Here is a 26,482-nt window from a genome sequence, read left to right as displayed (position 1 = left end):
TGGGTGTGAATGTGCCCGGCCCGTGGTGGGCGTGAGTGCGAGTGTGCCCGGCCCGTGGGTGACCGTGAGTGTGGCCCACTGACGGTGAGCGTGAGTGGCCTCGGCCGTGGGTGAGTGTGGGTGTGAGTGTGCCCGGCCTGAGGGCGGGCCCGAGTGTGGGGCGTCGGCGTGGTTTGCGGGGCTCAGTCGGGGCGGGGTGCGGGGTGGGGGCTTTGTCCGGGCGCGGGGAGTCGTGTCGCGCGTCTCTGGGTGCGGGCCGTGTCCGCAGGGCTTCGCAGACCTGGCCTCTGCAGCGCGGCAGGCTGGGGCGCCCCGGGGCGCAGCCCTCCTGGAGCTGGAATTCTCTAGGTTGCTTCCTGGTTGCGGGAGTGGTGTGGGTGGAGGCCGCGTGTTCCGTGTCGAGGGCTACGAGTGAGGCAGGCTGTGCATCTGGGGGTCAGGACGTCTTTTATTTTAAAACGTGCGGCCGGCTGCGAGGCCGCGGCAGCTGTGGGTGTGTTACATGCTGCTCCCACCAGCAGCTGCTGTGGGCGCTGCGCAACCTTCAACAGCAAAAATGCAGCGCACCCCCCCCCCCCGTACCCCCCGCCGCCCGCCCTCCGTTCGGTGTCGTAGGGTTTAACCAAACCTCCAGTGACCTCTGCAGAAACCTACAGTTGCGAGGCTTCGTGTTCCTCCCATGGTGCAGACAATAGGAGATTTGTCTTCGTAGCCAGTGAGAGGAATTAGAGCCTGTGGGTCCAGGGTGCCTCTGTAAACAGCAGGTGGTTCCCGGGCAGCGGCTCCCCTTTCACAATGAGCTAGGTGTGTTTCTTCTCGCTGGGGGAGGGGAAGGAGATTCGATAGGAGGTGTGACTGTAAAACAAGGAGAGTCTGCATAAAGCGTCCTGGGCGCAGACTTGATGACCCTCACACGCTTGCTCAGTGAGTGAACAGGGGCCAGTGGATCTCTCGGCCTGCACTTTGTCTAGTCAGCTGTCTTGCCAAGAGTGGAGAAGAGGGCGGGTTCTGGAGCCAGACTGCCTGCCTTTGAGTCCTGACTCTTCTGTTTACTGGCTTTGTACTCTGTGCCTTTGCTTTCTCATCTGTAAAATGGGAACACCAGTAATACTGGCTCCCTAGGGTTGGTCTCGAGGACTCAGTGAATGGAGACCCAAACACGTTGTGCCCCATACATTGTATGTGTTGGGCAGAGTTAGGAGCTGTCACTGCCGAGATCTGGTTTCCAGGGCCTGGTTGCTTGGCTGCTGGCTCTTCAGTTGTGTACTCCTGGCACCGCCTTGGTTTTACACTGACTTGAAGTCTTTGACTCTCTTTTTCTACACGAGCTAGCTGGGGTCATAGTCTTTATAAAGGTAAACAACAAATCTCATGAACTTCGATACATTATTCTGTATAAATAAAATATATATCAATTAGTATGTATTTATAATGTATACGTTATGAAAATGTTTTGAGAAGAAGAAAGCTGCTAACGAGCCACTCAGTCCTGTGGTAGTTATTTATTGTCCTTGGGGGCAGGTAGGGTTCTTGTAGACAGAAGTGAGATTTAATTCTCTGAGTTAAACACTGAAGCAATTGTCACACTTCACTGAACAGTGTTATCCTTGTAATAGGAAAGATAATTTATTAACACACTTAAATGACAGGACACAAGCCACAGAATAAGAACTTGGAATTACCAGTTCTGTAACATTCTGTCTTGCTAAGCTGTTGGAAGAAGTGATTTAACGTGCTTCAGAGCAAAGCAGGAAAATTCCTCATTTCCCAAGGAAATGATTCTCAGATCTAGGGAGAGTATCTTAGATTCTTAGATTTACCGTAGATAACTGCATCTCATTTCCTTTAAATCTGTGACACTAAGACTGGGGGGGGGGGGGAATCCTTCTACTTTAAGTAGAGTCTTTGGACATTTGTGGGGTTTAAGGGTGAGAATGTTTAACGTTCAGAACAAATGGTGACGCAATAGCTTATGTGAGCAAAGTTTAAAATCTCTGAGATAGAGATAAAAATGCTATCCTACCGAGCCTTTCCTCCTGCACGTGTGCTGGGGTGGACTCTTCCCCCCCCCCCCAAGGAAATAGAGGGTCTGCTTTGTACTCTGGGTGGTCTCACCAGGTGATGGTGCCAGGCAGACTAATCCCCTCAGCCTCAGACTTGGCTGCCAACCTCCGGATGCAGAAGCCCTTTAGGCTTCTCAGACCCTGCATCCTTCTTCACCGTTGGCCTCAGCCCTTTGGTGCTTTGCGACTGTCATCTGGCTGGTTTCTACCTGGAACAGCCTGGTGTTCCTAGGTCTTCCCCTAACCACAACATCTTGCTGCGGGTTCTACTCATTGTACCGGCCAAGTAGTTACCAAATTTATCCTTCCTCAGACTGATCCTCCAGGGCCTGTGCGCTTTCGCATTATGGCTGCCCCTTCTGGGTCGGCCCCCTTTCCTCTGGCTCAGGTGATGTGTTCAGAGCATTGGTTCTCACCCAGCGGTGATTTGTCTGTAGAAGTTTTTCGGTGTCCCAGCTTGGGGGCGGGCGCTCCTGGCACTGAATGTGTGGAGGCCAGCACTGCTGCTAGGGCACCCTGCGATGTACCCGGCAGCCCCCCCCCGCCCCCCCGGGCAGGATGCCAGGCTGTGCTCCTCCCTGGCTTCCCGTGCCTCTTACACTGCTCTTTCCTGTGTGCCCTGACTCGCACTCTGCTCTCCAGTGACACCAGCCGGTGCTACAAGGCCGAGCCCTACTCCACGTTCCCTCCGCCCCTGAAAACAGGCACAGCTTGAGTGACCCCTTCATCTCCTTTGACCCTCAGTGGGGCTTGTCCCAGCAGGAACCTGTCTTGATCCCTCCCTTACTTAGCACATCAAGTTCTCCTTCTGTATCCCATGGTGCTCTTAGCTATGCCTTTCTTTGGTCACTGCACAGATGAGAGTTGTCTCCCCTCTGCACTGGGAGGTCTTTGAGGGCAAGAGATGTTTGTGCTCTCAGTGTCTCCTTGCAACATTTTCTTAGTGCATTGACATCAGTAAAGATGGTGGGTTTGGGCAGGATTCACCCTGGAGAGGACTGGCCCTTTATTCGTTTCCTCCATGTTGGCTGCTTACAACTAGCTTGCTTTCTTAAGTATAATTTTTTTAATTTAATTTTTAATTTACATCCAAGTTAGTTAGCATATAATGCAACAATGATTTCAGGAGTAGATTCCTTAATGCCCCTGCCCCATTTAGCCCACCCCCCCCAATCCCTCCAGTAACCCTCTGTTCTCCATATTTAAGAGTCTCTTATGTTTTGTCCCCCTCCCTGTTTTTATATTATTTTTGCTTCCCTTCCCTTATGTTCCTCTGTTTTGTATCTTAAAGTCCTCATATGAGGGAAGTCATATGATATTTGTCTTTCTCTGACTAATTTCGCTTAGCATAATACCCTCCCGTTCCATCCACGTAGTTGCCAATGGCAAGATTTCATTCTTTTTGATTGCCGATTAATACTCCATTGTATATATAAACCACATCTTTTTTTTTTTTTAATTTTATTTATTTTTTTTGGGACAGAGAGAGAAAGAGCATGAATGGGGGAGGGGCAGAGAGAGAGGGAGACACAGAATCAGAAACAGGCTCCAGGCTCTGAGCCATCAGCCCAGAGCCTGACGCGGGGCTCGAACTCACAGACCGCGAGATCGTGACCTGGCTGAAGTCGGACGCTTAACTGACTGTGCCACCCAGGCGCCCCTAAACCACATCTTCTTTATCCATTCATCCATCAATGGACATTTGGGTTCTTTCCATACTTTGGCTATTGTTGATAGTGCTGCTACAAACATGGGGGTGCATGTGTCCCTTCAAAGCAGCACACCTGTATCCCTTGGATAAATGCCTAGTAGTGCAATTGCTGGGTCATGGGGTAGTTCTATTTTTAGTTTTTTGAGGAACCTCCGTACTGTTTTCCAGAGTGGCTGCACCAGCTTGCATTCCCACCAGCAGTGCAAAAGAGACACTCTCCGCATCCTCGACAACATCTGTTGTTGCCTGAGTTATTAATGTTAGCCATTCTGACAGGTGTGAGGTGGTATCTCATTGTGGTTTTGATTTGTATTTCCCTGATGATGAGTGATGTTGAGCATTCTTTCATGTGTCGGTTGGCCATCTGGTTGTCTTCCTTGGAGAAGTGTCTATTCATGTCTTTTGCCCATTTCTTCACTGGATTATTTGGTTTTTTGGGTGTTGAGTTCGGTAAGTTCTTTATAGATTTTGGATACTAACCATTTATCTGATATGTCGTTTGCAAATATCTTCTCCCATTCCGTTGGTTACCTTTTAGTTTTGCTGATTGTTTCCTTTGCTGTGCAGAAGGTTTTTATTTTGATGAGGTCCCAATAGTTCATTTTTGCTTTGGTTTCCCTTGCCTCCAGAGACGTGTTGAGTAAGAAGTTACTGCGGCCAAGGTCAAAGAGGTTTTTGCCTGCTTTCTCCTCTAGGATTTTGATGGCTTCCTGTCTTACATTTAGGCCTTTCATCCATTTTGAGTTTATTTTTGTGTCTGGTGTAAGAAAGTGGTCCAGGTTCATTCTTCTGCATGTTGCTGCCCAGTTTTCCCAGCACCACTTGCCGAAGAGACTGTCTTTATTCCATTGGATATTCTTTCCTGCTTTGTCAGAGATTAGTTGGCCGTACGTTTGTGGGTCCATTTCTGGGTTTTCCATTCTGTTCCATTGATCTGAGTGTCTGTTTTTGTGCTGGTACAACACTGCCTTGATAATTACAGCTTTGTAATACAGCTGAAGTCCGGGATTGTGATGCCTCCTGCTTTGGTTTTCTTTTTGAAGATTGCTTTGGCTATTTGGGGTCTTTTCTGGTGCCATACAAATCTTAGGATTGTTTGTCCTAGCTCTGTGAAGAATGCTGGTGTTATTTTTTGATAGGGATTGCAAGTGTAATTTTTTTATTCTCGTAGATTGTCTTTATTTTTGCTTCCTAAGGAAAAAAAATCTTTTTTGGAATAGATAATTTATTCACATTCATGATTGGGCACAATGTTGTGTCTGTCCTGTTTCTACCCCCAGGAGCCTGTGGTCCCCTGAAGGCACCCACTGTATCTCATTTGAGAGATACTTTGTAACTATAAAAGCAAATATATACACTTATTTTCTTTTTCCTACCCTTTTCAAAAAGTTTCTGAACCTTGCCTTTTAAAACTAAATATGTTTGGGAGGTCATCCTGTATCAGTGCATTTCCCAGTTCATTCTTTCTCATGGCTGTGTCGTGTTTGGCTCCATGGAGGTGGTGTGATTTATCTAAGCAGCCCCTACTGCTGAATATCATACTTTGTGCAGTTACAAGTAACTTTGAAGAGCGTTTGGTGCTGTGGGAATATGCCTGTAGGACCCATCCCTAGAAGTAGCACTTCTTTCTTTAATCATGTTTATTCCACTAGATTGAGTTTTGCTCTTATTTCTTTATTTAACTGTCCAATTCCTTTGGTCATTTATTTCTCCCAGTTGTCTACATCTCAAATAATACAGTATTGTCAGGTTACATGGGGTTCTCAATTGGAAGTTGGCTTACTTTTCATGTGTTCTCATGGGTAAGAGTGACTAGAACACTCCCACACAAACACTTGTACACAGATATTCACAGCAGCATTTTCGTAATAGCCAAAAAGTGGAAACAACCCAAATGTTCATCAACACATGAATGGATAAACAAGATGTGGTTTGTCTGTGCAGTGGAATATTATTTGGCAATAAATACACGTGAAGTACTGATTCATACTATAATGTGGGTAGATCTTGAAACATTGTGCTAAGTGAAATAAGCCAGACATGTAAGTCCGCATATGATATGATTTCATTTGCATGAAACGTCCAGAATAGGCAAATCCATAGAAAGTGGATTAGTGGTTGCTAGAGTCTGGGGGATTACAGCTAAGAGTCATGGGATTATTTGGGGGGTAATGAAAACATCCTGTGATCGTGGTGAAGACTGTACGGATCTGAATATACTGGTATCAGTATAGTGTACACTTTAAATTTTTAATGTTTTTTATTTTTGAGAGAGAGAGAGAGAGGGAGCGCGTGTGCCAGCAGGAGAGGGACCGAGAGAGAGGGAGACAGGATCCCAAGCAGGCTCCCCACTGTCAGCACAGAGCCTGATAACGGGGCTTGAACTCACGAACCATGAGATCATGAGCCAAAGTCAGACGCTCAACCGACTGAGCCACCCAGGCGCCCCAAAATGGGTGAATTGTATGCTATGTGAATTTTATCTCAATAAAGCTATTAAAAACAAGAGTGACTAGGATTTTTCAGGAGGGAGCATTCCAAGGTGAGAGCCCACAGGGAGTCTTGGTGTTGACGCAGTCCTGGGGTGGTGGGGAGAAGTCCAGGGGGCAGCATGGAAAGTGAGGCAGTAAATCCCTGATCTTCAGAGCTGCCGGTGTACCGGATGCAGCACTGGTCCCACTTGAGTTAAGCTTTGACTCAATCCCTGACCAGTGCAGTCACAGATAAATTGCTGGTCACAGATAAATTGCTTAACATCTGCGCCTCCGCTTTTGGTTGTGGCTCAGATTGTATCTATCTTGTTTATTTTTCAGGGGTGTTGTAAGGCTGAAGCATGACTGAGTCCTAGAGGATCCTGTAAAATACCGAGTGTTATAGGCATGTCAGGATTTAAAACCTTAATTTTAACACCAAGAGGCTGATGAGTCAGCAGAGCCCCTCTTCTGTCCTCGTGAACACTGGTCGAAGACCAGCAAAAGCCCAGGTGTTTTTGGCTGCAGTGTAAACCAGCCACCCCAGCCAGGGTGCTGGGGCTCAGACCTGAAAGCCCTCATCGGGCTCCTGGTATTGAAGCTGATTTTCCTTTTTGAATGTTCTCTTATGTCCATCCTGCTTCCTCTCTTTGTCTTTCTTTCACATAACTTTTATTACAGTGTATTATTAATAATTGTTGTAGTTTATTATTATGGTTATTAATCTCGTGTCATTTATGAGTTAAACTTTATCACAGGTACGTATGTATAGGACAAAACTTTGTATATTTAGAGTTGGTTTTTGCCTGGGGTTTCAGGCATCCACTGGGGGCCTGGAACATATCCCCGTGGATGTGGGGGACTGCTGTAATACTTACAGTGGTACAGTATGTATCAACTCCTTCAGTCCTCCTAGCAGTCCACTGAGGCCCCCTTCATTACCCCCGTTTTACAGATGACAAAACTGGACCCCCTCCTTCCAGTCAGGAGGCTGGGCAGGAGGATCTCTCTTGGGCTTTTCTTGGGGACCCTAGAGTCTCCAGCACTAATCAGAGGGGCTGATACTTCCTTCATGGGTTGAGATTTACAGTAATATTGTCCCTAAGACACTGCTGGTGGTTTCCTATTATAGTCCCTTCAACCATTCCCTGGGATTTTTGTGATGGCCAGTATGTTCTTCAGAGCAGTTGGCATTGTGATGAAGCACCTGCAGCCCACGTTTCCCCAGTCCACAGTTCTCACGTTACTTGTGCATCGCTTTGCATATGTTACCAATAAAGGGGAAGCGGCTTCTGAACTGTATTGTTTTTCTATTTGTGGTGTTGGCCATTATATTCTGTATTCACAGTTCAGCTGTGCTATTAGGGTTCCTATTTCTTCCAACTCTGGGAAGTCCAAGAAGCAGCCTCTGTTCCCAAAAGCTGGGAGAGAATAACACTGTGGGTCCCAGCCCAGAGACCTTCATTGTAGGGATGTGTGGAGACCACAGGTGGCTGTCTAGGAATAGCATCGGCCTTTCTGCCTGTGGCCACTGGGGCCCAGGATGGGCATTGCTCAGGGGTGGAGCCCTTCTCCATTGGTTTGTTAAGACTTGATGTCTGCTTCTCTGTCTTCCAGGCCCACCCATGTTTATCCTGCTCCTGGTCTCTCCTGTCACCTGCTGTGTGCCAGCCACTTGTCAGTCAGGTGACCTGAGATGGAGACAGACCAGACCCCTGGTGGGGGACACACGGGAGTGGATTGTGATACCCTCATGTGGACAGCAGTGGTAGACGCATCTATGGGATCTTGGGAAGGGCCCTGTGGTGGCTGTTAGCCTACCCGAGAATGAACAAAGTTTAGGTAGGCTTTTTGGAGGAAAGGGTATCTCATCTAAAAAGGAGGGGTATCTGTGACTGAGTCTTCAAGGGTGTTAGCCAGGCACAGGAACAGTGCCCCTGGTGGAAAGGGCAGCACGAGGAAGGAAACAGCAGGTGTGTAGAAAGCTTCTAGTAGCACTCTGTGGCCAAGGCAGGGTGGGCAGGGCAGGAGGTCAGCAACTGGGGGCATGTTTGCAAAGCTGAGAGCTTGGAGGGTGCCTCCTGGAGGGGCAGCCCCCTCATCTAGACCCACCTGCTGTAGTCAGAATGCGATTAAGTTCAGTGAGGAGTGTTGCAAGAATCTTTTTTAGCCCGAGCTATAGCCATTCACTTCCTTTCCAGAAGACATCAGAACTTACATAAAGGTATTATCTGCCTTGATCTACTGTAATGTATTTTACATGATAAAATCACTTGTGAGGGTGGGACTACATGCCTGTTGGTGACAGTGCACAGCTGTGTGCGGAATGCTGTGGGGCAGGGGCTTCATCAGTGCCCCTCTGAGCCTGTGTGGTGGCCCTTATGGAGGCCTCATTTCATGTCACCCATGTAGTGCCTAAAGAATGCCAGCGTTAGGAATTTACAAACTGGAGTTGGCATTTACTCAGGACATGGAGGACCCTGATGGGCATTTGGAGAAGCTTGGCTACCCCAGGGCTTCGTAAAGCTCTGTGCTTCCTCCCGAGCATGAAGCCTGTCCTGGTCAGGGTCCCTGTGTGGGAGGAGGGAGCACCACCGGCAGCACTGTTGGCGTTGGAGGCGGGTGGTCGTTCCTTTCTCTTCATTCACTGAGTGTCAGGCAGTGCTGCTGGTTGCTGGTAATGCAGGGGTGAGGCCCCTGCCTCCTGGAGCTCAGAGGCCAGTGCAGGGAACAGACATGCACTTGCCCGATTGTGGTGCCCTGCCCTGAAAGATGGGGGTGAGACTGTGAGAGCAAATCTAGGGCACCCTTTTCAGATGATGGGTCAGGGAAAACGCCTCTGGGTATGAGATCGAGTCTGAGGCCACAGTATGGATGGAGAGTGGGGAGGAGAATCAGCCATGTGGCACCCCTGGGGCAGCAGGGCCCTGTGGACTGGGAGCCTGGAGCAGGGGAAGAGATGGGGCAAGGCAGGCAGCCAACCAGATCGTACCAACTACAGGAGCTGTCAAAAGGCTGACCTGAACAGCTGATCTTTTTGAAGCATTACCCTGGCTGTCCTATCAGAATGAATTAAGATGAAAGTACGGAAGTAGGTTCACGTGAGTGAACTTGGGATAGAGGCTAAGAGGTGGGCAGAGGTGTCCCATTGGTGGGGTTTGATGGGTTACATGTGGAGGGTGACGGGAGGGAGTGTGGCCACTGGTCTTAGATGCGGCTGTCCTGCTTCTCAGTGTCTTGTAGCACACATCAGAGTTGCATTCCTTTTTATGGCTGAATAATATTCCGTTGTCTGAGTGCCACATTTTGTTTTTCTATCTTTTTAAAAAAATGTTCGATCATTTATTTATTTTGAGAGAGAGAGAACGCACGTGTGTGCTTGCTCGGGAGGGGCAGAGAGAGAGAGAGAGAGAGAGAGAGAGAGAGAGAATCCCAACCAGGCTCCACACTGTCAGCCTGACCTGGGGCTCTGGCTCATGAACCCAAACATGAGATCATGACCTGAGCTGAAACCAAGAGTCAGATGCTTAACAGACTGAGCCACCCATGTGTCCCCACAGTTTGTTTTCCCATCTATCTGTTATGGACATTTGAGTTGTTTTCACTTTTTGGCTATTGTGACTAATGCTGCTGTTTGTATACATTTGTGAATAAATGTACATGTTCCAGAACCAGTGTTTGGACATATGTTTTCATTTCTTTTGGGTATTTGCCTAGGACTAGAATTGCTACATCTTACAGTAGCTAAAGGGCTATGTTTGAGGAAATGCCCAAGTGGATGCATCAGTTTACATTTTTGCCACCAGTGTATAAAGGTTCCATTTTTTTCACATGTTCTCCAACACTTGTGACTGTGTGTCTTTTTCATTATAGCTGTCCTAATGGGTGTGAAGTACTATCTCATTATGGTTTTGATTTGCATTTCCCTGGTGGCTAGTGATGTTCAGTATCTTTCCGTGTGCTTATTGCCCATTTATATGTCAGCTTTGGAGAAGAGTCTGCTCAGATCCTTTCTCATTCTTTAATTGGGTTATTTATCTTTTTGTTACTGTGCTATAAGTGTTCCGTGTATATTCTAGATACAAGCCCTTGATCAGATACGTGATTTGCAAGTGTATTTTCCCATTCTGTGGTTGTCTTTTCCCTTTTTTAATGGTATCGTTAGCACAGAAGTTTTAAATTTAACTTTTGATGAATTCCAATTTATTTTTTCTTTTGTTGCTTGTATTTTGGTGTTGTAGCTAAGAAACCAATACCTAATCCAAAGTGATGAAGATTTACTCTTACGTTGTATTCTAAGAGTTTTATAGTTAATTTTTGTGTAAGGTGTAAGGTAAGTGTCCAGCTTCGTTCTTTGCATGTGGACATCCAGTTGTCCCAGCACCATTTGTTGAAAAGACAGTTCATTCTTTTTCTGTTGAATCATCCTGACACCCTTGTTAGAAATAACCTGTGTGTAAATTGGAGGGTTAAATTTTTCAACTCTCAACTCTGCTCCATCGGTCTGTATGTCTGTCCTTATGCCAGTACCACCCTGTCTTTCTTGATTACTGAAGTTTTACAAGTTTTGAAGCCAGAAAGTGTGTCTTCCACTTGATCTTCCTTTTCAAGATTTTTTTTTCCTGAGTCCTTTGAACTTCCATATGAATGTCATGTTCAGCCTGTCAATTTCTGCAAAAAAGTAAGCTCAATTTTGACAAGGGTCTGTAGAGTCTGTAGATCAATTTGGAGTGTTTCGCCGTTTTAACAATGTTAAGATAAACATTTCATGAACATGGGATAGCTTACCTGTAGGGGTTCTTTAATTTCTTTAAGGGTGGACAGTGGGGAGCAGTGGGTGATCCAGGTGGACAGTGGGGGACAATGAGTGATCCAGGTGGACAGTGGGGAACAGTGGGTGGTCCAGGTGGATGGTAGGGAGCGAGGGATGATTCAGGTAGATGGTAGGGAGTAGGGGATGATACAGGTGGACAGTGGGGGACCATGGGTGATCTAGGTGGACAGTGGAGAGCAGTGGGTGATCCAGGTGGACAGTGGAGAGCAGTGGGTGATCCAGGTGGACAGTGGGAAACAGTGGGTGGTCCAAGTGGACAGTGGGGAACAGTGGGTGGTCCAAGTGGACAGTGGGGAGAAGGAGGTGATCCAGGTGGACAGTGGAGAGCAGTGGGTGATCCGGGTGGACGGTGGGGAGGAGGAGGTGATCCAGTGGACAGTGAAGAGCACAGGATGATCCAGGTGGACAGTGGGGAACAGTGGGTGATCCAGGTGGACAGTGGAGAGCACGGGCTGACCCAAGTGGTCACTGGGGAGGAGGAGTGGTTTTCAGTGCCCGGGGCTGCAAGGTTAAAGAAGCAAGGATGAGAACTGCCGCTGGATTCAACATCAAGGTCCTTGGTGACTTGGAAGAGAAGATTCTGAGGTGTGTGTGTGGTGGGGAGCCAAAACGTGTTGATGTAGACTTAGGGAAAAAATGAAAAGAAATTGGAGGTAGTGAGTACAGGCACCTTTTTTCAAGGATTTTTGCTGCCAAGGGGTAACAGAAGGTTATTTATGCAGGTGTTTTCTAAGATGCAGGAAATTACACCCAATTTATGTGCTGATGGGACTAACCCCTTAGATAGGAAGAAATGATGCAGAGGAGACACTTGCTGGAGTGTGTCAGGTTTGCTGCACACGTTTGGGGGGTGGTTGGCAAGAGGGCCGAGAGGTGTGGTGGTCCACGGTGGCCTTGGGAGTCCTCTTCCGAAACTTTTCTTAGAGGAGTAGAAAGCAGGCTCTCTGTGGAGAATGAGGGTGGGAGAGTTGCTGTTTGGAGCTTTGGGAGGGGAGTAGGTGAGCCCAGGGCTCAGCCCCAGCCCCGCCTCCCCAGATCTCAGGGGGTGGGACTCATAATCCTCTAATTAGCTGGTTGGTCCTCTTGGCAACCAGCGCCCCCTCGCATGGGGTCCAAAAGTCACTTTTGTTAGTAATAAGACACCCATCTCACCTTTATAGCTCTGAAGCAGTTTTTTAGGAATTGTGGATGAAGACCAAATATATATTTCTTGTAAATCATTGTATTGTAGCAACTTCATTGAATAGACACTTTGGAAAACTCTCTGTGGCTGCTGTGGGAAGGTAGAGTATGCACGGAATGTGTGAGCATGTGTGTGAGGGTGAGCATGTGTGTGAGTGTGTGGCCGTATGTGTGAGCATAAGTATGTGTGAGCATGTGGCCGTATGTGAGCATATGTGTATGAGCATGTGTGTGAGTGTGTGAGCAGGTGTGAGTGTGTAAGCATGCGTGTGAGTGTGTGAACACGTGTGTATGTCTGTGCATATGCATCTGTGTGCATGAAGGGGGCTGTGGTGGTTCAGGAGTGCCTGTGTTTGAACTGGGTGCATTCTTTTTTTTTGAGAGAGAGAGAGAAGAGAGAGAACACGTGTGCAGGGGAGGGGCCGAGAGAGTTCAGGGGATCCAAGCAGGCTCCACACTGACAGTAGAGAGCCCAACACCAGGCTCAAACTCACAGAACATGAGGTCATGACCTGAGCCAAAATCAAAAGTCGGACATTTACCTGACGAGCCACCCAGGTGCCCCTGAACTGGGTGCATTCTGAAGGTGGAGTTGGGAGGGCTCCCTGAAGCCTAGCTGGACTGGGATGTCTGGAAATGCGGGGGACTGGCGATCACCCTACGGGACCCCTTGAGGCCTTTGTGAGGAAGAGCAATGTTCCTCAGGTAGGAGTGGGACTTGGCAAGTGGGAAGCATAATTGAGGAGCAGTTAGTGAGATGTTTTTATTGGAACAGAGTGGAAATAGGAAATGATTCTGGGCCAAGATGGTAAGACAGGCACACTCTCAAGTTGTGCTGTCCAGGAACACAACAGCCACTAGCCGTGAATGGCTATTGAGTGCTGAAAAGTGGCCTGTGAGACTGAATGTTAAACCTTTTTTAATCTTAATTTAAATTCAAATAGCCATAATGGCCAGTAGCAACCGTTTTGTATGGCAAGTTCTGGAAGATTTTTTTTTATTTTAAAATTATTAGTTTTTTAAGTTTATTTTTGTACGTTTTTATTATTTTTTAAGTTTATGTATTTGTGTATTTATTTATTTGGGGGGGGGGGGGCAGGGGAAGAGAGAGGGAGAGAGAGAGGATCCCAAGCAGGCTCCACATTGTCAGTGCAGAGCCCAGCATGGGGTTCGAACTCATGAACTGCAAGATCATAACCTGAGCGGAAACCAAGAGTCAGATGCTTAACCCACTGAGCCATCCAGGCGCCATCCCCAGAAGATGTTAGTGTAAGGAGTGTCCTTTATTTTGGGGGCACCATTTGAGGTGATGTTGGCTGGCCTTTTGGGAGATTCTTCGGTGTGGCAGTGGAGGTGAGATGGATTGGGGGAGGGAAGGCTGAAAGCAAGTGAGTCTTCTGTATTTACCCAGAGAGAGGGGATTCTGTCCCGAGTGTGTGCGTGAGGCCGTGAGACGCGGGAATAGGTGACTGGTGGCAAATGTTGAGAACCGCGGACCGGATAGGCAGTGGTGGGGACATGATGCTGGGGGAGAGGCAAGGGAGCATCACACACCCTTGAGCCAGGGGGCAGACCAGTATGCTGTCACAAACTGAAGCAGGTATGCAGCGCAGTGCAAGCGCGTGCCGTGGTTAGGAAAGAGATCTGAGGAGGAGAGTTCCATTGGGAGCACCATTCAGGGCAGGTTCCCCCAGCATTTGGGAGAGACGTGGTCAGGGCAGAGATTCTGGACTTAGCTACAGAGAGATTATAGTGGAAACTGGGAAAAGAACCAGCAGTTTAAAGGATAGGGTGTAGAGGGAAAAAAGAGCCTTGATTGACAGCGGGCGGGGTTGCGGGGGGGGGGGGGGGGGGGCTGGAGGGAGGTCCCGCAGTTGGAGGGGCGTGGACAAGCGGATGTGCGTGAGGCAGCTAGGGAAGGTGGGGGAGAGAAGCAGGCTGGCTCAGTGCTTGGGAAACCTCCAGGGAGGGAGTATGGTTGTGAGGTATAGCTGTCAACATGGGGAGCACTGAAACCAGAGGATGAGCCAAAGCCAGAGGATTCCTCGGAAGATTGTTTGGAATTCTCTTGTCTCTTGGTTTAGACCCCATGAAATATTCTACAGAATGTCTTACATTTTTTAGACTCTTGAACTTTGAACTTGACTTGGTGATAACTCTTGTGTCTCCATACTTAGATTATTCTAGGGCTAGTGGTGACTGAAAATGGAGCATTCAGGGGCGCCTGGATGTCTTAGATGGTTACGCACCAGACTCTTGGGTTTGGCTCAGGTCATGATCTCATGGTTTGTGGGTTCAAGCCCCACATCGGGCTCTGTGCTGACAGTGTGGAGCCTGCTCAGGATCCTCCCTCCCCCTCCCTCTCTCTGCTTTCTCTCTCTCACAAAATAAATAAGAAAACTTAAAAAATTTTTTCACAAAGGGGGCATTTACTAGCCTGAAGGATATTTTGTTGTGATTGAGGTAAGACTCAGTGGAAATACAATACAAAGTTGAACCATGTGAAATTGCAATTTTTGTAAGTTAGAAAAACTGTTAAAAAACAGCAATTTTATATATGATTTTATCTACTGTATAACGAGAGCACTCTTCACATGTGCAGCTTTGAAGCACATGTAGGGAGTTAATCTGGTGGTTTTCCTCCAGCCTTCACTGTGTTAATCTACTTATGTTCATTATACTGTAACTGTCTGCGTTGGCATATTGCTAGTTATCTAGACATCTGCCTTCTGGCTGTAATTATTATATCACATACTTTTGTCTCCTTTCCTTTACAAATTTATAAATTTGACCCTTGGGCAACCTGGGTGTGAACTACGTGGGTCCACTTACATGCAGGTTTTTTGGATATAGTATGATACTGTAAATGTGTTTTCTCTTCCTTAAGATTTTCTTTTTTTTCTTTCTTATGATTTTAATACATTTTCTCTAGCTTACTTTATTACAAGAGTATGGAGTATACATATAACATACAACATATGTGATAACCAGCTGTTTATGTTACTGGTAAATCTTCCGGTCAATAGTTAGGAGTTACATGCAGATTTTCAAGTATGTGGAGGTTGGCACCCCTGACCCCACACTGTTCAAGAGTCAGCTGTTAACTTTTTCTTTTTTAGTCTGTCCATGTTGCGTTCCCTGAGAAACTGACTTTGGGATGGAGATTTGCAGGAAGTTTACTGGGGAGTGCTTTTGAGATCCAACACCTGTGGGGAGAGGAAATTGCATGGGATTAGATAGATTGAACCTTCTACTTCATGAACCTAGTATACCTCTCCATAAGTGGAGATCCATTTAAATTTCTTTCATTAGTACTTTGTAGTACTCTGTGTATCTTTTGCCAAATTTATCCCTAATATTTATTAAATATTAAAATTTATCAATAATACTAAGCATTAATATGTTTTTTAATATGTGCAATCATTTTGTCTATGAATAATGGTAGTTTTATTTCTTCTTTTCCAATCTGAGTATCTTTTATTTCTTTTTCTTGCCTATTGCACTGCCTAGGACGTCCAGTAAAATGTCATACAGAAGTGCTGAGAGTAGATGTCCTTTTCTCGTTATTGATCATAGGGGGAAAGCATTCAGCCTTTCACTAGTGTGTGTGTGTGTGTGTATGTGTGTGTAATATCTTTGGTTTTGATAGCAGTATAATATTGGCTTCATAAAATGAGTTTAGAAATGCTTCTAGAAAGTAGAAGTAGTGGAGGAATTTGTACAGAAATGTTTTTTCTTGATTGTTTGGTAGATTTCACCACTAATACCATCTTGGCCTGGAGGTTTCTTTGTAGGAAGGTTTTTACTATAAATTCTGTTTCTTAAATTTTTTTTTTAAATGTTTATATTTGAGACAGAGAGAGACAGAGCATGAGCAGGGGAGGGGCAGAGAGAGAGGGAGACCCAGAATCTGAAGCAGGCTCCAGGCTCTGAGCTGTCAGCACAGAGCCCGATGTGGGGCTTGAACTCACAAATCTCGAGATCATGACCTGAGCCGAAGTCGGACACCCAACCAGCTGAACCACCCAGGCGCCCCTATAAATTGTTTCTTTAATAGATACATTGGCTATTCAAGTTATCTACCTTTATAAGTGATCTTTGGTATTTTATGGTGTTCCAGGAATTTATCCTTCCTTTTCATCTAATTTGTCAACTCTAATAGTATAAAGTTGCTAATAATATTCCATTATTATCCTTTTAATATCTGTAGGATCTATAGTAATGTCCCCTTTTTTTTTAATTCCTGGTATTTTTGTTACTTTGTGTCCCCTTTCTCTCTCTTTCTCTTTCTTTCTCTTTCTTTCTCTCTTTCTGATCAATTTTCCTAGAGGTTTGTCCACTTCATGGATTTTTTCAAAAGTCCCTGGCTTTGGGATTAATAGATTTCCTCTATTTTTCTATTTTTTTGTCTCATTAACTTCTGCTCTTTATTTTCTTCTGCTTACTTTGATATTTTGCGCACCTTTTGATATTTTGTTCTTTTTTCTTTTTTTATTAAAAAAATTTTTTTATGTTTATTCATTTTTGAAAGACAGAGAGAGAGCACAAGCAGGGGTGGGGTGGAGAGAGAGGGGGACACAGAATCTGAAGCAGGCTCCAGGCTGTGAGCTGTCAGCACCAGAGCCTGATGCGGGGCTTGAACTCACGAACTGCCAGATCATGACCTGAGCCAAAGTTGGGCGCTCAACCAGCTGAGCCACCCAGGTGCCCCTATTTTGTTCTTTTTTTCTGGTGTTTAATGTAGAAGCTGAGATAATGATTTTAGTACTTTTTTTCCCCCTACTTCAGACAGTCCCCAACTTATGATGGTTTGACCTATGATCTTTCAGCTTTACAGTGGTGTGAAAGTGATACCTATTCAGTAGAAACTGTTTTTCAAATCTTGAATTTTGATCTTTTCCTGGCCTAGCAATATGTAGTACAGTACTCTCGTGATGCTGAGTAGGGGCAGTGAGCCACAGCCAACCACACAATCACAAGGGTGATTCACCGACAGGGTGATGGTTGTGATCACCGACAACCATTCTGTTTTTCACTTTCAGTGCATATTCAATCAATTAAATGAGATATTCAACACTTTATTATAAAATAGGCTTTGTGTTAGATGATTTTGCCTAACTATAGGCTTATATAAGTGTTCTGAGCACATTTAGCTTAGGCTAGGCTAAGCTATGATGTTCAGTAGGTTAGGTGTATTAAATGTTTGTCACTTACAACATTTTCAACTTATGATGGGCTTATGGGAACATAACCACATTGTTTGTTGAAGATCCAAATTAAGTATTTAATGCTGTGCATTTTCTTGTAAGCACTGCTTTAGCTGCATGCAGCAAATTTTTATTTTTTTTTGCATTTTCATTTTCCTTCAGTTTAATATACTAATTTCCTATGTCCTTTCTTCTTGGCCCATGTGTTATGTAGAAGTATGTTATTTAAGTGGATATTTGGAAATATTCCACCTATCTTTCTGTTATTGATTTCTAATATAATTATGTTGTATTTAGAGAACATAGTTGGTATGATTTCATACCAAGTGTAAGTGTAAGTGGATTGATAAGGTAAGTGGGTTAATAGGACTCATATGTGTACTTAGACTAAATTTTTGAGTTTGTCTCTTACTCTTTCAGGTCTGTACTTTTTTTTTTGCTCATGTGTTTTGAAGCTCTGTCATGATGCATACACAATGAGGATTGTCATGCATTCTTTTTTTTTTTTAATGTTTATTTATTTTTGAGAGAGACAGACTGCAAGTGGGGGAGGGGCAGAGAGAGAGGGAGACACAGAATCCAAAGCAGGCTCCAGGCTCCAAGCTGTCAGCACAGAACCGGATGTGGGGCTTGAAGTCACAAACTGTGAGATCATGACCTGAGCCGAAGAAGTCGGAGGTTTAACTGACTGAGCCACCCAGGCGCCCCAGGGTTGTTATGCATTCTTAATGAATTGACCCTCTTTGTTCCTGATAGTATTTCTCTTCTGGAAATCTGCTTTATGTGATAATATATAGGCTTTCAGCTTTCTTTTTAAATTTTTGCTGTTTTTTTTTTAATGTTTATTTATTTTTGAGGGAGAGACAGAGCACAGGCTGGGAAGGGGCAGAGAGAGAGGGAGACACAGCATCTGAAGCAGGTCCAGGCTCCGAGCTGTCAGCACAGAGCCCGATGCCCAAACCCATGAACCACAAAACCATGACCGGAGCTGAAGTTGGATGCTTAACTGACTGAGCCACCCAGGAGCCCCTTGGCTTCCAGCTTTCTTATGATTGGTGTTTGCATGGTGTGTCTTTTTTTTTAACTTTTACACTATCTGTATCATTGCACTTACAATGGCCTCCTTTAATAGCATGTCTTGCTTTTTTTCATACAGTCTGGTAATCTTTTGCCTTCTAATTGGAGTTTTAAGACCATTTGCACTAATGTAATTATCAGTATGGTTTGCTTTCTGTTTGTCCCATTTTTTTTAAGTTTATTTATTATTTATTTATTTTGAGAGAGAGAAAGAAGGGGAGGGACAGAGAGAGAGGAGGAGAGAGAGAATCCCAAGCAGACTCCGCACTATCAGCACAGAGCCCAACACAGGGCTCAAACCTACGAACCATGAGATGATAACCTGAGCCAAAACCAAGAGCTGAATGCTTAACTGACTGAGCCACCCCCACCCCCCAGTCTGGTTTTTTTTTCCTTCTTTTCCTTTATTCTTTCCTGTCAGCTACACAAGTTTTGTATACGCTTGTTGCCATTGTTGGCTTATTTGTTATGCCTAATTGTTACAGTTTTTTTCCTCTTCTGTTCAGGGGGAGTTCAATGATGCTAGGCTGCTTGATAACCTGTTTGTTTTCTCTGTGCTGCTTCTGCTCTCTACAAGTTCACTGCCTTTCCTCCTCACAGAGTTGAAGGTGCGGTCATTTGCTTCCAGTGACTCTTGGCTCAGTGAATTGCATGCTTGGGACCCTGTCCTTGCCCCCATGGTCTCGAAATGGCTCAAGACAGAAGTGGGGGGACGGCAGGGCTCACCCCTTTGTTTCCCTTTCCTAGCAGCCACGGTCCTATGCTGCCTGTTGCCTAGCATCTGACAAGAGTGCTTTCAGACATCTGGTGTACGTCTCGTTGCTGGAGCAGGAGGACGAGGCCAGTCCAGCCGTGACTCTGGCTCCACTGAACACAAGGCCGTCCCTTAGATTTTTTAGGTTGCTTTTCTGCACACGAGGTCTTTGCAGATTAAGTGCAGATGTGGAGGTTAAGTGTCCATGTTTTTAGAGTCTCTAATGATCAGTATTGGTGATGTCACCCTGTGGGGATTTTGCATGTTGGGAGAACACAGCGTGGGGGGCTGTGCTTCCTTAGGGATGGAGGCTCTTTTTCCCCGTTTCAGCGACTTTTACCGCACAGTTAGGCGGCAGGCCTGGTGCTTTGTGTTTGTAAGTTACTATTTCTCGTTTCTGTAGTTTCCTATTAGCACTTCAGCCTTAATTTCTATTTTGTTTATCAGTGATTTTTGATTCTGGCTGTACATGAAAACCACCTTAAGGACTTTAAAAAATGTACTGGACTTTGCCACCAGCTACGCTTAAAAATGAATTTTTTTGAAGTTCACAGGTGATTTTAAATATGCAGCCAGGATTGCGAATTGTTCTTTTATGTACATATTCTACATTTATTTTCCAGTCCACGTTGGCCATTCACTAACTGCCCCTCCTGGGTAGTCTTTATTATTGTCGAGTGAGACTTGTTCCAGCTTTTAGTATAAAAAAGCTTTTTAAACAGGCAGTAATTGAATTTGTCTCATATTTTCCCTGCTTGGCATTGTTTCCCTCCAGCCTGTTTTCTTTCCAAAATGAATCCTTTAGTAGTTTTTACACTGAGGGTCTGTGAGTGCCAAAATCTGATACGACTTTGGTGTTTCTTGGTAGATTGTCTCCAATTATAACAAATCACCCCACAACTTAAGGGCCTATAACAATCGTGTATTGTCACCTGGGGCTGGGCCATCTTCCTTGTACCTGGAGCTGGGCTGGAGAGGCCGCTGGTGCTGGCCATCCCCTGTGGCTCTCCAGCATGGCATGGCACCTTGGTGGCTGGGCGTCTTACTCGGCAACCAAAGTCCGTATCTCAAGAGTGTGTGGTGGAACCATGGTGCCTTTTGCAGCCTGCCTCAGTGGTCACAGTGTCTCTTCTTCCTCGTCCCATACACTAGGACACGGTTGGTAAGGCCAGCTGTGGTCAAGGGCTGGTGTCCAGGAATCCTCCAGCATGTGTCAGACCACAAGTCTTTCTTTTCTCTGTGGTAGCTTGCAGGGTATTTGGTTCTTCGCAGTAGTGAGGCTAGAGGTGGATTTGTGCGTGTTTATCCTGCTTTGCTTTGGAAAACTACCAGCCAGCACTGCTTTGGCTGCATCTTCTCTTGGAGTCCCCTTGGGTATGTGGCAGCTGCCTGTGTGTCCTCTCTGGAGGGCACAGAGCTTCCCTCTGGTTTTTGTGCATTCTGCATGAATTTCACTAATGTCCTCTGGTTCATTTAAGTTTTCGTAGTCTTCGAGGTGTCATTCTTTCCCCTCATCCACTGAAGTTCCTAACCTGGCAAATTTAAAGTTGTTTCCATGTTGCTATTTTGTTTTACGTGGAATGCCTCCCTCCATTCTCACATACTTAGTGCACAGGCAGCTGCAGGCTAGCGGGTGGGCGTCTGTGGGCTGCGGAGAGGCAACATGCTAGGTCCAGTGGGAACGTTGAGCAGGGAGCTCATGTGCATGGTGGCACTGGGCAGGGGGCGGGGGGAGCATCCCCGGGGGTCTGTAACAGTGAAAGTGAGGACAGGTGATAGTGTTTGGCACACTGCCACCTTCAGCATGGTGACTATGAAATTTAACATATGGACAGACTGCTTCCCTTCCCTACCATACGGATGCATAATTTTCACATTTTTGGAAGGATCAGCACAAAGGCTTCCAAACTGTTCCCTGTCAAGAGGGAAACAGATGAACACTGCCATCCTGGCCAGGGGTGCTGGGGTGTTCTGGGCACGCCTGGTCCTGGGAATGTGCATCTGCAGTGGCTGTGACTCCTGGGAAGCCAGGACGTGTATTTCCTGGGAGGACTCTCTAAAGAAGTGCCGCCGTGCCCTGATCATGCGCCACTGTTGTGTGTAGGAGGAACAGCATGGGTAAAGGTCCTGAGGTCTACCGTGCCTGGGGACTCTTGCAGTGCAGACACAGAGACAGAGGCACTGAAGAGTGTGCCCACTGAGGAGAGTTTCCAGCCCGGGTCCCTAACCCTGGACCGACCTTTCTCAAGCCTGAACGGAAGTGGTGTCCCTCAGCTTCCAGGGCGGCTGCCCCCCCATGTGCATTCTACCGTGCTGTTTTCTGGTTGCAGGACACGGGCATCTGCAGTGTGGGGCGGCTGCAGTCTGATGCTGAGCAGAGTGACGGCCGGCTGGAGTTTGCCTCTGCTTCGTTGTTGGAGAAGCGGGGCTACAGCGGACCCTTCGTGGAGGAGGCTTAGAGGACATACTGTACCCAGGGCCTGTTTTGGTTCCCTGGGCGAGGTGTGGCAGCCTATGACAGGGGACCCACAAGGGACAGAGTCCGATGACACTGCGTTGAGTTGTGAGGAGGGTCTAGGTTATCTCAGATTTGGCCTGGGTGCAGAGAGGGGCAGGTGTAGGGCGGAGCTGCTGGCAGAGGGCTGAGCAGGCAGGTGGCGCTCAGAGAAAAGCCAGGTCTCATATGGGGCGTGCTTGGCACAGTTGACCCCTCCTCAGGCTGCTCGTAGGGAGAGAAGGCCTCAGATACTGGCGCTGAATGATACGGAGCCCCAAAATGTGTGGTGAAAGCGGGGGGGAGGCTGCCGAGAGCCAGCATTCACCCTATAATGTTTTAACTGCTTTATTAAGGTATAGTTTACATAACACAGAATTCACCTGTTTTAAGAATACAATTCACTGGTTTTAGTACGTTTACAGAGTTGTGCAGCCATCACCATATCCAATTTTAGAGCATCTGCATGACCCCAAAGAGATTCTGTGAGCTCATTTCAGTTGGCCTTTGTTCCCACCACCAGCCAGGTGGCAACTCACCTGCTCTCTGTCTCTGCAGACTTCATTTGTTCTGGACATCTGGTATAGGTGGAATCACAATACACATATCTTAGTATGTGACTTTATTTTTTTTAAGAAAGGAAGGATAATGCTTTTAAATGTTTGTTTATTTTGAGAGAGAGCACACACAAGTGCAAGTTGGGGGAGGGGCAGAGAGAGGGAGACAGAATCCTAAGCAGGCTCCCCACTGACAGTGCAGAGCCCCACGCGGGGCGTTATCCCACGAACCTCGAGACCATGACCTGAGCCAAGACCAAGAGTCTGACGCTTAACCGACTGAGCCACCTAGGTGCCCCGTGTGTGACTTTCTTGCTAATGGGTTACTTTTACTGCCCGAGCATCCTGCTGTGTGGATATCCACGATCTGGTTGTCCGTTCTCTGTGTTTTTCAGGCTATGGCTCTTAGGGGTTGTGCTGCCGTGAATGCCCCCACACAGGGCTTCATGTGAACGCCTGTTTTCATTTCTCTTGGGTAGAGTCCTCAGACTGCAATTGCTAGGTTGTTTGGTAAATTTATGTTTTAACTTTTTAAGAAACCGCCAAATTGTTTTCTAAGGAGGCTATATTGCTTTGCATGCCTACCAGCTATGAACGGGAGCCCCCATTTCTCCACATCCTCGACACTTGTCATTGTTCATCTTCTCGGTAGTGCCCATCCTCGTGGGTGTGAAGTGGCATCTCACTGTGGTTTTCATTTGCATTTCCCCGATGACATTGATGACGAGCATCTTTCCATTTGCTTTCTGGCCATCCGTGTATCTTCTTTGAAGAAATGTCTATTTGCATTCTCTGCCTGATTTAAGAAAAAAAAATTTAATGTTTTTTTTTTTTTTTTTTTTTTTTTTTTTGAGAGAGAGAGAGACAGAGAGACAGAGAGACAGAGCACGACCAGGGTAGGGGCAGAGAGAGAGGGAGACACAGGATCTGAAGCAGGCTCCAGGCTCAGAGCTGTCAGCACAGAGCCCGACGCGGGGCTCGAACCCATGAACTGTGAGATCATGACCTGAGCTGAAGTCAGACGCTTAAACTGACTGAGCCACCCAGGCATGTGCCCCTCTTTTTTTTTTTTTAATTTTTAAATTTTTTGGTAATCTTTATTTATTTTTGAGAGAGAGACAGACTGCGAGTGGGGGAGGAACACAGAGAGAGGGAGACACAGAATCGGAAGCAGGCTCCTGGCTCCACGCTGTCAGTACGGAGCCCAATGTGGGACTTGAACTCACGAACTGTGAGATCATGACCTGAGCTGAATTCGGATGCTTAACCGACTCAGCCTCCCAGGTGCCCCTGCCTGATTTTTAATTGGGTTGTTTTCTTCTTGTTATTGAGTTTTTTCCCTACATTGTGGCTACAAGTTCTTTACCAGATATATGATTTGCAGATTTTTTTTTTTCTGTCTGTGGCTCGTCTTTTCATTTTCTTAATGATGTCACTTGAAGCACAGGTTTGAATTTTGACAAAGTCTGTTCTTCCAGTTTTCTCTTCTGTCACGTGTGCTTTAAGCATCCTGTCTAAGAGGTCTTGGGCCTTCAGCAGTATTTAGTGCCAGTCATTGGCTTGGAAGTCATGGCACCCACAGAGTGGTGGGGACACAGTTCAGGTTTTTGGGATCACAGGAAGTGAGGAGGTGGAGACCGCACGGCGACCAGAACAAAGGGGAAGGGTCTCCGAGTTGCGATTGTTAATATGGGGAAATTAGGGCCTGACTGAAATCTGAAGGGGAGAGGGAGAGCACGTAGTAGAAACCAGGAATGAGAACACAAAGCTTCCCTAGGAGGAGGGAGTGCTCCCTAGATTTCTGTTGCTGCTGTGACGAGTTACCACAGATTTGGCAGCTCGAGACGGCACTGCACTGGTGGTGCTGAGGGAGTTCAGTCCCTGTAGGGTTGGGCTTGTGTGTGAACGTGCTGAGGGACCCAGGGCTGATACTGTGATTTGTAACTAAAGAAGTTTTGGTCTCCGTGAGGTTCTGACTCACAGCCCCTAAAACCCACCTGAGCAATTAGAGAAGAGGAAGCATCTTTTGTTTCATATTTGGTCTTTTGTCCTCAGAGCCATCAAGGTGAAGTGGGTGTCTCGCATTAAGGAGGTGACTTTTGGAGAGCCTCTAAAGATCGTGGTCAGGGAACCATCCATGGGATTAGGAAGTTGGAACCTTCATCCCCACCCCCCTGACCTCAGGGGGGTGGGGAGCGGCCGGAGATGGAGTGCAGTGGCCAGCGGCCCGTGACTTCATTGGTCATGCCTACTAATGATGCCTCATTAAAACACCAAAGGACAGGTTTTGGAGAGCTTCTGAGTTGGTGAGCCAGGATGCATCTGTGTGCCGGGAGGGTGGCACACCGCAGACCATGGGGACAGAAACTCCTTTGTTTGGGACCTTGCTTTATGGATCTCTTATTAATCTGGCTGTTGATTCATACCCTTTCATATCCTTTGTAGTAAACTGGTAATCTAGTGAGTAAACTCATTTCCTGTGTTCTGTGAGCTACTCTAGCAAATTAATGGGACCTGAGAAGGGGGGTGTGGGAATCTCCGGTTTACAGCCAGTTGGTCAGAAGCGCCAGCGACAACCTGGACTTGTAACTGACATCTGAAGTGGGGGCAGTCTTGTGGGACGGAGCCCTTAATCTGGGGGAGCTGAAGCTGACCCCAGGTTGATGGAGTCAGAATTGAGTCACATTTGTGGGGCACACTGGTCAGTGTCTGCAAGGATTGGAGAGCTGCTTGGCTGTGTGGAAGACACACACACGTACTAGAGAGGGCAAGGGTGTTGGGTGGCCACAGGCATCACAGTGACACGTGGGGGCCTGTGCCTATGCCCCTCCAGGTCGCAGACCGCAGCTGTGGCCGGTGGTATCCTCGGGCCTCTGCTCCCCTGCACACCCTGGGCACAGCCAGCTCCCTGCCTTGGGGGACACTGTTGGGTCCCCATACAGACAGCAGGAGCTTGGTTCTTGGGTTCGCTTCCTAAATAACCCCTCCCAAACCTGCTTTTGGAGGAGCAAACAAAGGCCGTGTTTGAGGGGAAGTTGAGTGATGTGGGGTTGGGCACTGATGGGTAGGCAGCAGTGAGGTCAGGCAATGTGCCCATGTGTGCATGGCAGATGTCAGTAGGGACAGCTGGCTGTGCCTGTGCTGCAGGTAGAGGGGCCAAATGGGTGTCTGCACAGGCCGAGGTTTGCTCCTGTGAGCGCCAGGCAAGCCTGGAGGCCACATGGTGTTTCCTCCTGGAAGGGGTTTCTTGCTGGAAGGTGCTTTTGATGTGCTCATTGGCACCTCTCTTGTTTCTGCTGCCTGGAGGGCCCGGGAACTGGTGCTCACAGGTTGGCCCCAGGAACTGAAAGCGGCATGGCCTTTCTACCTGTGACCCTGTGGCCAGGGACCTCTCAGGTACCACATCCCAGATCACCTCTGTGAGGGCTGATGCCCAAGGAGACCCCAAAGACAAATGACCCCAACCTAGAAGTCTCTTGAGATGCCCACACTAATGGGGAACCAGCTTCTGAGCTGGTGAAGAAGGGGGTCTCCAAAACCACATATGTGGGCACAATTTGTTTTATCGTGCTTTGACTTTTTGCACTTTGCAGATATTATATTTTTTATAAATTGAAAGTTTATAGCGACTTTGCATCAAGCAAATCTATCAGTATCATTTTTCCATTAGCATTTGCTCACTTCATGTCTCTGGTCACATTTTGTTAATACTCACAGTATTGGAAACTTCTCCGTTATTATACTTGTTACAATGATCTGTGATCAGTGATTACAACTCACTGAAACCTCAGATTGTGGTTAGCATTTTTTTAGCAATGAAGTATTTTTTAGAATATGTTTAATGTGTATTTATTTTTGAGAGAGAGAGAGGTGGAGAGAGAGAGCAAGAGTGGGGGAGGGGCAGGGAGAGGGCGTCAGAGGATCTGAAGCAGACTCTGCACTGACAGCACAGAGCCCGACACAGGGGTTGAACTCACAAACCATGAGATCGTGACCTGAGCTGAGATTGGATGCTCAACTGGCTGAGCCACCCAGGTTCCCCAGCAATGAGGTATTTTTTAAATTAAGATCTGTGCAGTGTTTCTTCAGGCGTAATACTGTTGCATACTTAATAGATGACAGTGTAGTGTAA

At 46.8% G+C, this 26,482-nt stretch overlaps 1 protein-coding gene across 5 annotated transcripts in view; it reads left to right on the top strand.

Annotated features, from left to right (window-relative positions):
• Nucleotides 1-26,482, top strand: part of ARHGAP39 (Rho GTPase activating protein 39) — a 108,477-nt gene that overhangs the window by 424 nt on the left and 81,571 nt on the right. The gene's annotated exons all lie outside the window — the stretch shown is intronic.

The sequence above is a fragment of the Felis catus genome, chromosome F2 (assembly GCF_018350175.1).
Source record: "Felis catus isolate Fca126 chromosome F2, F.catus_Fca126_mat1.0, whole genome shotgun sequence".
Lineage (NCBI taxonomy): Eukaryota > Metazoa > Chordata > Mammalia > Carnivora > Felidae > Felis > Felis catus.
The sequence above is the reverse complement of the archived record's forward strand: the minus strand, read 5'-3'. Positions and strand labels throughout refer to the sequence as shown.